The sequence below is a fragment of the Amblyomma americanum genome, chromosome 5, assembly GCF_052857255.1.
Source record: "Amblyomma americanum isolate KBUSLIRL-KWMA chromosome 5, ASM5285725v1, whole genome shotgun sequence".
Lineage (NCBI taxonomy): Eukaryota > Metazoa > Arthropoda > Arachnida > Ixodida > Ixodidae > Amblyomma > Amblyomma americanum.
In genome coordinates, this window is record NC_135501.1 from 183,391,596 (window position 1) to 183,405,208 (window position 13,613).

Here is a 13,613-nt window from a genome sequence, read left to right on the forward strand (position 1 = left end):
AATGAGTTTTAATAGTAGGGCACACAAGCAGAAAAATATGCACTTGCGTATGAAAATCGCATTTCTTGGTTGCGATTCACTGAACACGTTGTGCTTCCAGTCAACAAGTAAAAAATAGCGTAGCAGCCAGCCTTAGCTTAAACCCTTAATGCGCATTAAAAAGAGATTCTTCCTGACACCACTGGTACACGGACGAGTACCCGTCTGCAACAGAAGGCAACGCTTTAGAAATACATTTTTCTTGCCTAATGTGATGCGCAACTCATTGCTTACCTTCTATATATTAATTCTCAGTGCATTTAGTTTTATTTTTTGTACTCGGCCTTTTCTTTTCAATACAATTATAGGAGTAATGTAAAGAAAAAAGTAGAAGAGTAGTGTCAACAAGAAATTGTCGAGAAACAGGAGATATCCTAGCGGAAATTGAAGAGAGGATATGACAGCATGTTCGTTGTGATAACAGTGCTGCCCCTACTAAGGGCGGCTAAGAATGTGTCCGGGTAGTGTGGCCGGGGCTGGCGCAGTGCAGCGCTAAATTAGGTACTCGTAATCAGTGGCATAATAGAATAGAAGCTTTATTGTCCGCAGTATTTACATATTATTTTTCTGCCGCACCTAGGCACCTCGGTGCTTGTGGGTGGGCCGGCAGAAGCAGTGCACACCATACAACATACAGAGGCTTCTGTCTTGCACTCTACCATGCCCGGGAGGTGATGATGATAATAATAGTTATGATTAGGGCAAATTTTCACACAATACCCACAAAAAATACATTAGCGCTATTCAGCGAACGAATTATATTGTGCCAAACTGACTATAAACGTAAATCTAATCTCTGTGTTTGTTTCGCCTCGCTCAACATTCACACGCTCGAAATGGCGTGAAGATTTCATATGCACCTCGTAATTAATTCAGCCGGCGTTCGCGAGGCCCAAGGACCCACTTTTCTCTTTAATACGTCCTTCTTGGAAAACAGCCCCTCTCTGGTTGTTAGTTACATATTAATTGGGGGCCACGGATATGGTGACTTTGCCGAGCTACGCCGTGCCGCCAAGACTGCGTACCGGTGAGTGAGGACGAGGAAGTACAATAGTTAAATGGAAGCCCAACTCCCGCCGTGAGAATGTGCCATTAAACCTGAGGACATCATTATCATCATCACCATTGAAGGGCGGCGAGTACATGGAGCGTGTTAGACCTCGGACCCAAAAAAATGGGTCGCTGGCCTAGAAAAACACAGACGTAGATGTGAAGCGAGATTGTAGGGTTATCGTACTGATCACCGGAAAAGTACAGTGTTGTTTCTTCTGTTAGTAGAGTTTTTGTTTTAGTTTGGTTCGTGATTCACCTCATACCTCGTTTCGCATCTGCGTTCGTGTATGAATGGTCTTTACACGAAGCAATAAAATCATTGAGAGGGTGAGTTTCGTCTGTATAATCCTTCCCTCGGGTGTGCTTTGTTTGTAACCAGTTTAGCGGTATTTTCTGCGCTATGATTCACCAACAGCCTTCATTCTCGCCTTGCTAGAATTACAGACGATGCCAGAAGGATAACGGGTATTAACTGCTGTGCGAGGCCTGCAGTATTAGTAAAGAACTACACACAGACAACAATATATCTGTACATCGAATGACATGTCATTTCGCACTTCGTTTTGTGGTTAAGTTTGCTTTTTTTTTTTCACCTCGTTTCCCGACAGGTGCCGAGGCTGTCTTCAAAAGTGCAATATTTTCTGTCATATTTTAATTCAAGAAACTAAAGTCCGAAGACGATGCATACTAAATGCTGGGTTAACGATTCCTGGTGAAGTTGTGGGTCGCGCGGAAGACTATCAGCGTTCGAATCGTTTCAAAACACACTAATTTTTAATGGCAAATGCTGTGGACTCTGTTCAACTGAGATAGTCCAGGCAATTTTTATTTTCTACAATTGTTTCTTGTCCAGAAAAATGCGCTGTCTAAGAGGCCAAAAGCCATCAAATGCACCAGGAGAAGTATGGTACAAGAAAGAAAACATGCCTACTCTTGTGACATTTAAGAGCTCGACCACACCTGATTCTCCTCATAAGCGCAGACGCTATTTGGCTGAAATTTCAACGCAGAGGACAGCTGTGAAGGCGCTCTTAAAGTTAGTGAAGGACTCATGATTGCGTTCAAGGTTGTAACGTTGTAAACCTCCACTGTGAGCCCTGTGTACCCTGTTCGTGATGGCCTCCGGACACGTGAAGAAGTATTCTTCCTTTCCTCTCTCTTTCTATCTGTCCCTCCCTTCCTCTTCCCACGTGTAAGGTAGCACACAGGGCGTCGCCTAGTTACCCTCCCTACCTTTCAGTTCATTCTTCTCTCTTTCTTCTGGCCGTCGGAATTCCGGTATTATTCAAGAGTTGCCAGTTCGGTTGACCATCAGTGCGACCCTTGCGGAAGAAATTAACCGCTTTCATGTTCAGGTCAAGTTCAAGTTTATTGCCATTGAATACAATGCAACACAGTATGTATGACGGAAAGAGGTCCCGAAGCGCAAAGCTGAAGTCGTACCTCTTGTGAGAAAGTAGACGTAGATGTGTAGATGTAGTCCTAAACATTAGCTTTGGAAGGAATAAACATAAGTTACAGCGAAATAACAAACAATAACCACAATAACAATTTCGAATCATCAATACAACAGTAGCAAAAGCATTTAAAAACACAGCAATAATAGACACCAACAATTCTGGACAAAAGCATTTTTGAGCGCGGAACCATTTCTGAAAGCAATTTTTTCATACAACGCAAGATTTCACTTTAACAAACGATATGAACACACAATAACAAACACAGATCACCCGAAGGCAGCCGTGCATTTTTTTTTCTACTAATGTTTTTGCTATCAAAAGCGTTCCCCATTGGTTTTCTATAGCATTCTTAGCTGTTCGATGCGATCAATGGAAACACTTCAAAAGATTTTGCTACATATCAGAAGACTGAAGTGTCACATTCAATATTTCCATAACAGTACCTTACAATTTCTTAATTTTCAATATTTTTGTCGGCGAATATTGGGCATGGCCCAGCAAGAAAATGCCACAGAATGATTTTCTTTCTAAGAGAAAAAAATTTAATCTAGCAACAAATGAAAGAATGTAACGGCCGTTTGAATGAAGTACCAGACGGTGATCATTTGAACGGCGAAAGGTAGTCTGCTGCAGTGGTTAACTGCTGCTAATCCAACTCTCCGTTTACCGCCGTTACTACGCACTTTTGGTAGTAGAAATTTGTAGCGTAGAGAAAATTGCGTGATGTTTGGATTATTTACGCTAGTTTTACCTGTAATATAAAGCAAATTACCATTAAAAACGAACTAAAACGCAGTGATTCCCAAGTTATTTGATCAGCAAGTTCATCGGAAGGTGTCTTCCTTCAATCCTTGTCTAATTCGCGCTGTTCTTGAAAACTGCTTAGCAGGACTGTAATAAATACCAAACGTAAAAAGAAGCTAATCGGCATATTGATGAAGAAATGCATTAGATATATCATCCGCACCGCAACATTTCTCACGTAAAGGGTCAGAAGCAAAATTTCACAAGGACCGCTAATTCAATTATGATTTAGCTGTCATTAGCAACTGTTGAAGCCTTGACTGAAACTGCCGTCACTTCCGGTCTGGGGGCGTCACTTCCATCCAGCCAGAGGATGAATCTTAGGACTGACGATGCATTTTGGCTCCACGGGGTATCGCATTAAAAAAAAAAAGATTCCTTCACGGGAACTGCCGAAGTACGACATTCTGTGTTCATCAGAAGGCAATTTCTGACCAATAACATGCTCCGGCAGAGAACCAGGGATTGTAAAGTACATTTAGAATGTGCATTTTAATTCACTGACGACCCATCTAGTGTTAGTGCTCATTTTGCCGTTTATTTCAAATTGGTCGATGGAACGCTTTATTTTTAGATAAAAAAGCACCAGAACTTTTGAGGGGTTTCTGGGGAAATCTGGCATAGCATGCTCATAAAACCATGTCGTGCGTCCCTTGGTTTCTCCACCAAATTGTTTCTAAGAGGGGCAAGCGCGGCTGTGCTATAATGCGAGTTGATTAGAGCTATCGCCACACCAGAACTCGCCGGATGTCAAGAAATTTCCATAATGATCGAGACAGCGATGATGTCAAATTTGTTGCGTAACCTGTGTCAGGTAGAGCGGTGACTGAGCTCACGAAGTTAGCGCGGCGACGCGGCGAAGGCTAAAGCCCCAACTCGATGCACACATCCTAGGCGTACGGCGGAGCGCCTACGCGCCCAGCGCCGCGCCGTGGTGGTGGTGGTAGTGATTTATTTAAAATAACATAAAAGGAAGGTAAAAGATTTTTGCTAGCCCCGGCATCTGCCATCACGTGCGGCGGCACCTGAGCTGGGGCAGCGGAAAGAAGGATCGCAGGCAGGTGGGAGAAATGAAATAAAAGAGGTGAGGGGACAGAAGAAAGACATGGGGGGAGGTAAATAGTACACTACATAAAATAGATATGCACTGCATAAAAACATTAAAAGTGAACACTATAAATGCAAAATAAATATACTATATACATTATTTACACAAACAGTCAAAAAGTCAGTTGTCTTCGCGGCGCGCGTGTGCTGATGACGGGAAACTCGGCGGTCATTGGTCACACGCGCGCCGCACTTTGCACACAACAGCTGGTGTGGGGCGCCCAGCTGTTAGAGCGTCCGAGGTAGCACACACGAAGCGTTCAGTCACAGCACTGTACTACCTGGCGCAGAACAGGCGGGACGTCAAGCCCGCCTGTTCGAGAAATACACACAGGCTCACCAAGGTTCGCTCGCGGGTGCGCGCACTGCCTTGCGGCCACAGGAGCGTCTCGAGCGAGTCCGGGAAGATGCCCAGCGCTCTGTAGGCCGCGAGCATATCGCGACGAGCGTCAGCGAACGCGGTGCAGCGTAGGAGTAGGTGCTCCATTGTCTCCACTGCACCGCATCCATCACACACATCACTCGTCGCGATTCCGTGTCGCACCCGTCGTATCCCGGGCCACACGCAACCAACGCGCGCGCGGAGGATCATTGCGCGTTGCTGCCGCGAAAGGGCGCGGCAGCCGTTGAGGCTGGGTATGCGCTCACCTCCGGCGATGCGCGGGTCCGGGTGCTGCTGTCGGAGATGTTCCTGGATCACCGCACGCACATCCTCCAGCGAGAGGGGGTGGTCACTGGCTGGCAGCTGGTGTGCGGCGGTCGCGAGACTGTCGGCCTCTTCGTTGCCCGCAATGCCGCAGTGGCCTGGCACCCACTGGGCCCGCACAACGCATCCTTGTTGCGCGAGCCGCGCGATGCCGGAGCGGATGGCTCGCACGAGTGGTGTGCCACGGCCGTTGCACTGCAGGCGGGTGAGGGCGGAGCGGGAGTCACACAGCAGAGCACTCCTGGGTGGCGGGGGGGAGATTGTGAGCAACAGGTCCACCCCGAGCTGCAGTCCGAGCAGTTCTGCGGTGGTGGACGAGCCCAGGAATGCTGCGTGCGTCTGGCTGTGCAGCCGCAGGGCGGGGATGGTGGCCGCCGCTGCGAGGGAGCAGCTGTCTCTGACCACTGAGCCGTCTGTATACACGAGGAGGTAGTCCCGGAGTTCCTCGTGTATGACGGCTCTGGTCAGCTGCTGCACAGCGCAGAGGGGTGTGCTCCGCTTTCCCGCGATGCCGACGATGTCTCGCTGTATCTCCGAGGCAGCTGGCCAGGGCGGGCAGGGTCCGTAGGGGGCGGCGGCATCAGTTAGGCGCTCGTACTCCTGCAGCGCCGCGCCCATTCTTGAGTGGGGATGCGAGCGCAGACGCTGCAGAAGCGAGGCGCCGTCCGGTGCGCGGTGCAGGCGATCGATGTGATGCAGTGCCCTGCGCGTTGCTTGGAGCTGGAGCGGCCAAGCTCCTGCCTCGGCCAGCGTTGCGGCGCTCTGAGAGTTCTTGGGCAGGCCGAGGCACACGCGCAGGGACTTGCGATGTTGCGTCTCCAACTTTCGCCAGCACGGTTTGCGCACCGTGACGAGTGGCAGCGCGTAGAGTGCCGCCCCCAGCGCTGCGGCGTTGTAGAGTCGCAGCGCGGCGTGCTGGCTGATGCCCTGGCCTCGAGCGGTGAGCCTGTGCACGGCGGCGGTGGTCCTCTTCAGCTGCAAACAGGCCTTGGTCGCCGCGGGGCGGAAGGAGAGGCGCCAGTCGATGTCCAAGCCCAGGTACCTCCATGCTCCCTGTGCTGGGGCGTTCCCCCTCCCGAGCCGACCGAAGGAATTTCAAGCGTGAAGAAAGGCGATTTGGGGGGCGCTGAAAGGACAACTTAAACCGCGAAGAAAAGTTCCAGGAACCTGGGATAGGTTCAAGCCATAAAGAAAAGAGTCCCCGAGAGCTCCCGCCGTCCTCCTATTGTTGTAAACCGGACCCCGCTTCCGACGCGCGCACAAGCGCGCGCGCTCAGGCGCGGATATCTGACATGGACAGATATCTGCCCCTGCTCGCGCCTGCGCGCGCGTCGCGCTTTGCGCATGCGCAGACAGGATCCAGCGTACGCCCGTGCGCGTAGGCGCTCCGCCGGTACGCGTAGGATGTGTCCATCGAGTTGGGGCTTTAGAGGTAGAATTGCAAGCTGCGTTGCACCGGGTTACACCACGCCGCAGCGCGCCGAGCAGAAGGGTTGCAGCGGCGCTGCGGCAGTGGCTTCGGACAGCCATGTAGATAGGATAGGATAGGATACACTTTATTGCTCTAACAAGGTCTTTCGGTCAGACAGAGGTCTTCATCTTCAAGCAGATGTCTCCCTCCGTCTTGCAGACGTCGGCGCCCCTATTCCAGGGCACCGCTGAGTTTGGCCGCTCGCTGGGCATGGATGACCAATCCTCTTTGGAGGATCAATTTGGTTGCCGCTGGAGAGCACACTCTCCCACTGCTCCGCACTCGGATTTTCTAAGTCATGGAATGGTTTATTTCTCTCACATTCTCAAGTAATATGGCATAGGGTGGGTGTTGCACCGCACCATGGGCAGATGTCCCTGTATTGGTTCGGGAACATTTTGCTAAGGATGTGTAAATTGGGGAAGGTTCCGGTTTGCAGCTTCCTCCAGTAAACTGCTTCTTGTTGATTTAATTTGTTGTGAGGAGGAGGATACTTTAGTCTCGTCCCTCTGTAATAATTTAGAATGTCGGAGTACGTCGGGATTACCCTCAAGAAGTCCTCCGGGTCTTCGTTCAAGAGGGCTCGGTTAGTGTGCTCGCTTTGGTTGCCTTCTATCGCGGTGTGACCCGGTATCCAGAAAATATCGTCTCTAAGGTAGAAGTAGGACGTTTTAGAAGTAGGGCGTTGCTGGATGCGTGGCAACGCGATTCCTTGTGGCACGTCGGTTCGCCGCTAGTAGTCATAGCGGCCGGTTGTGCGCGATCGTGTTCTATGGACAGCGAACGAATGAGTTCACGCAGTGAGCCGTGTTGGTCAAATGTTTAGAGGAATCCCCCAAAGTGGAGTAGATTTGTAATAAGGGAGTAATTACTCCTCGGCATCCACTCAAGCGCAGCCACACGGCTACAAAGGAAAGCTATACAGCTTTCTCAGAAGATTCGCAGTTACAGAACAATTCGTCTTGGTTCGGGGTTCGAACCCGGGACCACCGCTTCACCGGAGCAGCCGCTTTACAAACTGAGCTAACCGGGGCGACAATCTCATGGGCTTTCGCCTCCTCACACGTAAGAGGTCCTAATTGTCTCAGCCGAAATTTTTGTCGCGATTTATGTGTGTTTATTTCAAATAATTAAATTCCTTACATGACCGGTCAGTCGACCAGGCAACAGCTTCTCTGTGTAGCTGTATCCGCGTGAAGCGCTAAGCAAACTAATATGGCCGCCAGGTCTCGGTGCGCCCATTATTGTCCTCTCTCGAGAAAAGCGCGACGGCCTTGTACGCCGAAGCGACTGAAATGTAGCTGAGTGGTGGACGTCTCGGCAAGCATAAATACTCGGGTGGATTGCCCAACAACGGTTAAGGCCGTGCCGATGCCTCCACCTCGAAGTGGGGTGATTTTCTGCGCGAGTCGGGCGTACCTAACCGCGCCACGCGAGGCATATTTTGCGCTCTCCTGTAGCGGAAACTATTGCCAGCCGAGTGCAACGGTTAGAGGGGCATAAAATAACTCGACGCCTGAGCGCCTCAGCACCCGTGCCCTTGAAGGGCTGTCTATACCAGATAGTACTGCTGCCCCTAAAGATTGCCCCAAGCTTTGTGCCCCACGGCAGCAAATCTTGCACGTAGCGAGGAAATTTTCCGTTTCTTTTTTAGCGGCCAACACCTTTTAATGTTCCCCTTTTATCATGTTGCCGTTGTTTTTTTCCTGTAGTGTGATGCCTATTTCAAGATAAACACAAGAGTTTGAGCTGTTTGCAACCTTTCGAGCCGGCCATTTTCCAACTCTGGCTGGCTAGACACGTCGCTTGCGGCCTCAGATGGTGGGATCTTTTCATGTTTTGCCTTCCCTAGCACGCCTTGTTGTACACAGCGTTTCGTTCCAGAAGCACTGTCGTGGATGTATTTGGCAGCCTGAGTCATCCAGCTGAGCAGGCCTTGCCACCTACTTTGCGCAATGTAGAGAGGAAGAAAACAGCTAGGTAGGTATGTATGCGGGGTTTAAAGCTACAAGGAAGAAGTTTCATTCAGCTTTCGTAAATGTCGATTCTAAAGCTCTTTCTGGCTACGTTGGTATTTGAGTGGCACCAAAAGAGTCATTTAGGGCCGAGATAATTACATTAAAATCTCACCCACTTCTTTGAAACTGTAGTGACGTCAAGACCGTTAAGGGATCCGTGGTCGCAGCTTGAAAGTGAATAGCGGTATGGCTCAGCCTCAGAGATCTGTTACGAATAAAAAAATGGGTCGACGCACCACAGTTTCCTAGCAAAATTGGCCGGCGATGGAAACACCTTTGTTCCATGTTTTTATTTTTTCTCGCGTATAAAAACTACATTTTCTGCAAAAGTAGCATCTTTTTTCATTACAACGCTGGAATTTATTATTACGAGCCAACTTCAATTTGTGTTCTGTTTTCTTTTAATGCTCCGAAGCGACATATTGGCTATGAGGGACACCGTAGAATCTACAAGACGAATACGGTTATATGGAAGTAAGAAAAAAGTAAGTTGACCTCTAGCGACCTCTAGTTGACCTTTTGTACAAGGGAGTGCGCTAGAGGACAGCTTATTCCCTTTTTACTCGTTTTTGTTTAAAGTCTAGTGTAGTGTTTAGAGCGACGTGCAAGAGGCTATGTGGAGTCTGTATGTTGGCTGCAGTTCTGTTGTATCATTCACCAATTACTTCAGGAACGAATTCTTCAGCAGTCAAGGGCGCCGCTTTGGTTTCGAACACCTGGAGTTTATTAACGTGCACTGACACCGTACTGCATGCGGGTATTCTTGCATTTCGCCTTCGTCTAAGTGTGACTACAGCAGCCAGGATTCGATCCTGCGACCTTAGGATCAGCAGCAGCACGCCAAAGGCACTCAACCAGTGCGGCGGCTGGAAAAAAAAGCATTTATGCCAAACTTGAAGAATTTCTGGGATCTATGAACATCTGAACGCTCCGACATCTTCGTGTGAAGATGCGGTCGACGAAGGGGACGCCACAAAACATGTCATCAGGCGCACTGATTGAAATCACATGACATCTATTACGCGCACTATGTCCACTATGACTAGTACAGTGATGTGCAAAGTACGTAAGCTTTGTGGGCAACAGTCCCGAACCTCACTGTAAAGTAGAGCTCAAAAAAGTCATACCGTTTCCCCCACTGAGGCAACAATGGCATCAAATATCAGTGTCTCGTGTGATCCCGCATGCCGAGACGAGAGCATAGTAAAAAAGAGTCGCCCGTCTTCCTAAGCACTAAAATGAGTTTTAAACCTACCTAACTCACACTCTGGAAGGAGAGCAAGCCTGTGGTAGGAGGCAATGGCAGTGCTTCTCACCCGCTTATCATGTATGTACAGGGTCGGTCAAAAGATTCCAAGCCACAAGGTTTTCTTGCGAACACCATAGTCAGGTAGTTAGGACACCCCCGAAGCTCAAAATATCTCTAGAGGGTAGAAGCATCGTCCTAACCTTTGAGAACCTTGATTCCTTTATAGGCATCATATGCGCCAGGATATAGCGATGAAAAGCAGACCCTGTGGCCCGGGAACTTTATACCAACCCTGTAGCTGACGAGGAATGCACGCGGCGGGAGTTTCCCCTCTGCAATGGCGGACTCCACGTTGTGTGTGGCCAAAACCGCAGATTCTGTGCTGAAGCTAATAAAAGGCGTCAGCCAATGGGGTGTCCAATTATTCTTTCGCAAGATCAGCTCAAAATTAGTTGGCGCATTATTCGCTGTCCAAACGAATGCCATTTGAAGCCATGAATAAAAGGCGTTGACCAGGTGCTGACAACCTCACACCTGGAGCCCAGCATGAATTTAGGAAGATGGTTTTAATATAAGGAGACGGCTCACGCATTCATCTATGAATCAGCATCCTGAAACGTTCTTCTGTGCCGAAAGTATCATTGCTTCATCAGCGGCTCCGCTGGCAGTAATGCAAAAATATGAAGGTTGTTCTGCCTGTTTGGGTGTAACACTCCGAATAATGCAAATGGATACATTCCAGATATGTTACATATTGCAATTATCACTGATCCTGCAAAATTTCATTAACTGATACCTTTAATCTATTTTGCACAACTTCCTAGCGCACTTTTGTTGTCCTTGTCATGCGTTGTATTTCAAGTTTCGCGATTTTTTTCCTCAGAAAAGGCAAAAAGCAGATGATGAGCGTGCTAGGCGGCTATTAGTCCACGGCTGACAGCGACCTGAGTAGCCCGTTCAATAGACCGGGTTTGAACACCCAGGTCTCAGCTGACCAACACGGCCTGCCATTGTTCGAGAATAGGAACTTGTATTAGTGATTCCGGTGGCTGCTCCTCTTTACAGTTTCACAATAGGTGATTGTCAGCGGCTATTTCTCAACATAGTGTACATTCCTGGTCGTAATCACCTGGATAGAATTTTGATCGTGAGGAATCATGGCCTTTCCGCGGCCTTTCGCCAAGGCAGAATTTTCGTTTGCAAACAGCGATCTCGATGATAGGTTGGTCACCAACCTATCATCAACACCACGTCAGCGAAGCCACCCCTCGCACAACTAGTTGCAGCTGTGGAGGACGGTATCAAGAATGTTGAACCTTCCGCCCGTGAGTAAGTTCGGCTAAAAGCTATTGGGGTCCTGTCCAAGATTCCCACCCGCCAACCGCAGAACCTCTCCAAAGAGAAATGTCAGCTCTCCGAGAACTTTGCAGCAACCAAAACATCGTGATCCACCCGGCAGACAAAGGAATTTCAACGGTGGTTCTCGACCGACAGGATTACGAGGAAGAAGTCAAAACACTCCTCGACAGCCCAGCTTCCGAAAAATTCAGAAAGGTCAACTTCGCAACTTCAGACCATAATGAACAAACTTTTAGCATTCACCTTCAAGCACCACCCGGAATAAGAACGCTTCTTCTTACGGTTGATCTGCTGCAACGTCTCAGCACCGGCCTTTTACGGACTGCAAAAAGTTCATAAACCTGGCGTTCTGCTGCGCCCCATCGTCGACTTAACCACCTCACCGCTTGAGGCCCTCTCGGCCCACCTCCACCGAGTCCTATCGCCCCTGACAGGCAACACATCAAAGCAGGTGTGCAACTCCTGCCAACTTCGTCGAACGTCTTTCCCACGTGCAGCTTGAAGCGGACGAGTGCATGCATGGTTTCATTCGACATGGTCTCACTCTTTACCAGAGTTGCTGTGCCCTTTGCCGTGTCCGCAGCCAAGCAAGCCCTCGGAGCGGACGCTGACCTAGATACCAGGACGAGCCTGAACCCAGAAGAACTCTTCCGGCTTTTGGAGTTTTGCCTAAGCAGCACAGCTTCCTCCTTCAAAGGCGAATTTAATAAGCAGACCAGCAGCACTGCCATGGGTGCCGCGATATAGGCGACTGCTGCCAACCTGACGATGGAGGTCATCGAAGAGAAAGCACTGCTGTCGATTCAAGAAAAACCAAAAGTTCTCATTTGTTACATTGAGGAATGCTTCTGCATTCATAAGACATCGCAGCTCGAAAAGTTCCTTTCACACCTCAACTCAGTGGAGCCTTCTATTCAGTTCACAATGGAACGAGAAGTGAACAACACGTTGCCATTCCTGGACGTCTTTACAAGAAGACAAGAGGGAGATATAAAGTTTGGTGTGTATAGGAAGGCGACTCATACCGGCCGCTATCTAAATTTTAATTCTGACCAACCTGCTAGCCACAAGGAATGCGTCGTCTCCTCTCTCCTGAGGAGAGCAAAGTCAATCTGCTGCTCCGAAGCGGAGAGAAAAGAAGAAGAAGCCATCGTTTTCGCCGAGAAGAATGGCTACACACGTGGCTTTATTCAACGCGTTGGTCGCCGTCAAGCACGGAGGACAGGGGGACCAGGCAACAATCAAACAACGAAACGCGCGCGCGTTGTGCTTCCATACGTGAGAAAAACCAGCGAGGCATTCGCACGCATTCTGAGAAAACATGAAATCTACGTTTCTCACGAAGCCGTTTCGACAGTCAGCCGCTTCATACCACGACCGCAAGACCGCGTCCCCAGAGAAAAACAACCGGGTGTCGCCAACAAAATCCCATGCTCAAAGTGCCCGGCTTCATACATCGGCGAAACAAAACACCTCCACCAAAGAATAAGGCAACATAAATATGGCATCCGGCTAATGAATTAAGAAGCCAACCCCCTCGCCGAACAGTGCAAACGAGCCGACCACGGAATAGCCTTCGAGAAGGTGAGCGTCTTGGCCGTGGAGCTAAACCTGTTCAATAGGCGACATGTGGAGTCTTGGCACATCCGGCTCATGAAGGGGTGCGATGAATAGCACTCCAGGAAGGCTCCCCTCGGCGTACGCTAGCGGACTGCTCCATGTGCTAACAAAAGGGAGAGCCAAGGCAGCCCCCCGCTGCGGCTGACACAAATTTTATTCACTCCCGATGAAGAGACCGAGTTACTCCCGAAACATTGCGCAAAAGTAAAACATTGATTGGTGTCAGTTTTCTTTCAGCTATTGTTACAAGAACCCAACAAGGCGGACTTCCTTCGAAGATGTTTTCGTTCGAAGTATGCAAGCAAGAGCTAAAAGCTTCGAAAAGCCGGCCACTTCTTGCGAAGCGTTTATCCACTTTCGCTGGCTCCTTTCCTAATTACCCTCGCTAAAACTGAGTCTTCCTTGCACGCGAAAGCGAGTGACCTTGCGCGGGTAAACGCTGCACGAGAAACCAAGGAAACATTCGCCTTCTTCCAAGGGCAACTGTCAGCGCCACCACGGGCGATGATCGCCGCATACAATCCCGCAGACACGTAATCGCTCTCAGAGAAAGCGCCATTGCACGAGTTGTCTTTGTTTTTTGTTTATCGAACGTCTTTATTTCCGCCTTTAAGCGACGGCAAGACGATAAGCGGAAAGAGGAAACAAGAATATACACGATGATGTCGATAGCGGGAACTTCTTTTCCGCCAAGAACGCTCCCGTTGGAGACGCAGACCAACGCCGC